This window comes from Anastrepha obliqua, chromosome 3, assembly GCF_027943255.1.
Source record: "Anastrepha obliqua isolate idAnaObli1 chromosome 3, idAnaObli1_1.0, whole genome shotgun sequence".
NCBI lineage: Eukaryota > Metazoa > Arthropoda > Insecta > Diptera > Tephritidae > Anastrepha > Anastrepha obliqua.
Window position 1 is genome coordinate 71583794 of NC_072894.1, and position 2834 is coordinate 71586627.

General features: G+C 32.7%; 1 pseudogene; it reads left to right on the forward strand.

Moving 5' to 3' along the window:
- The first annotated feature begins 1189 nt into the window (after positions 1-1189).
- Positions 1190-1373, forward strand: LOC129243254 (U2 spliceosomal RNA; annotated as a pseudogene).
- The last annotated feature ends 1461 nt before the right edge of the window (positions 1374-2834 follow it).

A 2834-nucleotide genomic window follows, 5' to 3' on the forward strand; every position in this document is an offset into this window, starting at 1 on the left:
TAATCTGCTCCAATATAATTTGCGAGCTACATCGTACGCAAGTAAAATATGAACACAGCCGAAAGCCTCTGCTGCTATCGCGGCGTTTGTCTCAGTTTACTTAATGTTTATTATCATATAAGCTTTTTAAAATAAAAACAACATATTCTGAAGTTTATATATTTTTATTTGATATAACTCTCATAAGTATATATGTATGTACATATATCGGAAACAGAACTCAAAAGTGATATTTACAAAAGGTCTTAAATTTCCCATTTAATACATTCGAATGCATGACAAACATGAATGCATGAATATACCGACTGGAAAATGAGGTTAAATTACTTACATTACCATTTTACTATTGCGACATGGATTTGACCTTCTGTAACCTTCCAATTTAGCAATTAATGTGGAGTCGTTTTATTCATCGAGAGATTATAATTAAGCACAAAATAATTTTGCGAAAACTAAATGAGTGATTTACAATACTATGCTGTAAGGGGGGTTAGAGGTTGTCTCTCTCTCTTTGGATATATATAGAAGCAGGCATAAAGAAAAAATGGTTATCAAATCCTCAACTACTCACGTCATGGTTTTTATAGTCATGCTACCCGATAAAAATCACACTTCATGCAAAAAATACATAGACCTATGGCCCTGGTTGAGTATAAGGTCTTTCAAGTGACAGTTAAAATCTGTATATTGCGATTTATTGTAGAATGCCTACCATTTATGAATGATAATAATATTTTCTAAATATCAACTGAGTGCAAACTTACAGATGTCTGTACTTTGGAGAAATTTCCAAGGCATTCAAGCATTAATAGCGTTCAATCTCGACAATTTCGTAGCGAATGTTAGCTTTCGAAGTTTCAATTGTTTCTGTTTTTGAAGTGAATACTTCTTTAGAATCGTTGGGAGTGATTTGAGGAAAAGTGAAACAAAAAAAGCGACCAACTTGGCTACGAAGCGTTATATTATATGTTGATATAAAAGTAGCGACGAACTAAATAAAAATAACTTTTATTTTTTCTTGTGATTTGAACCAAGGATTTTGGATCGGAAGCTCACATTGCTAGTCGCTCGGCTACCGCGCCATGCTGTCGTCGCTGGCCTAAAAGTTATTTAGTTACGAAGCGTTATATTATATGTTGATATAAATAATTTTTGTGAGCGTGTAATTCTCAAAAGTTTTATTAGGTTTATTATTTAAAATGTATTGACTAGGTAGTGTGGTTATCAGCTTAACATCTGATAGATCCTCCATCGGAGGACAACAAATGTTAAACTAATTTTTGGAAATGCGCGGAGTGTTTTATGGGCTTGCTCCGCCTCTGCCACGGGTTGACCCGGTATTGCAGTACCGCCGGGATTTCAGCCTTGAATAAATACAAGAAAAAATATACTAATACATTTAGCTTTGGTGGGAAGAGCCATAAATTTTTATATGAATACATGTAGACGAAAATGGAATTTTTTTTTTTGAAATTTGCATTGTAGGACATTTCTGATTATTTATTGAAAACAGTTTTTTGGCTTTTCTATTTTTGGTTTAGATACTGAAAGTCAGTTTAAGTGAATCGGTATAAATATTTCGTACATTAATTTTTGAAGTGAAAACTTCTTTAGAATCGTTGGGAGTGATTTGGGAAAAAGTGAAACGAATTACATATAAACGTAGCGACGAACTAAATAACTTTTAGGCCAACACCGAAAGTATGTCGCGATTGCCGAGCGGCTAGCAATGTGAGCTTCCGATTCAAAATTCTTGGTTCGAATCACAAGAAATAAAATTTTTTTTTTTGAAATTTGCATTGTAGGACAATTCCGATTATTTATTGAAAACAGTTTTTTGGATTTCAGCCTTGAATAAATACAAGAAAAAATATACTAATACATTTAGCTTTGGTGGGAAGAGACATAAATTTTTATATGAATACAAGTAGACGAAAATGGAAGAAATTTGTAAGTCTGTTTCTTCGGTCCGTTTGGGTATTTTTTTTGACAACATCGAAACCAAAGCATTTGTATCATATTTTATCTATCATAAGCCACTCGTATCATTTGTTGAAATTGAAAACATTGAGGATGAATGTATGATAAAATGAAGAAAATAAAATATGAACTTTATAGCAATATTATAATGAACCTATAATTATCCCGCTCCTAATGCTGCTTTCGTCTTATTCTCTCTCAGTTTGTTTTACGGAAGGTTTCACTTCTATCAAGTCTAACCGTTAGACTGGTATTTTTTTTTATTGTACATAAATTTCATCGTTTAGATGAGCGCTCAACAAATAGTTGAAAGGTGCTAAGTCAGGAAATTGTTCTTCCCGGAAACTGCGTTTTCCTTTTAAGCCGCATTTGTAAAGGAAAATGGCCCAATGACACGATTGGAGTACAACTGCCAGAACGAAACTGAGCTAGTATTTTTATGCATTGCTCTCGACTACGATTTTTTGAATAAGTTTTTGTTCAAGAACTAAATCGAACTCATTTTAGGAAATTGCAGATTTTATATTTCATGCTTATCGAACTATGACAGCTGTTAAAGCAAAATATTACTAAAAAGAAACTCGAACTCGAAAGACTTTCTACTATTCTATACTACCGTCAACATTAGCGATGCCAATCCCGGGGTCCCAGATTTCTTTCTTAGCAATATTTTGTCTTTACATCTATTATAGTGCGATGGCATCTCTCGGGATAACGCAATATCGATATTAGTTGACGAGAGTTCCGAAATAATTTATTATTTATTTCAAATTAAAGTGTAACGAAAAGAGTCTAGAATACAATTTTTATGATACAAAGAAAAAAAGTACAATCTTATTGAAAAGAAATTACGA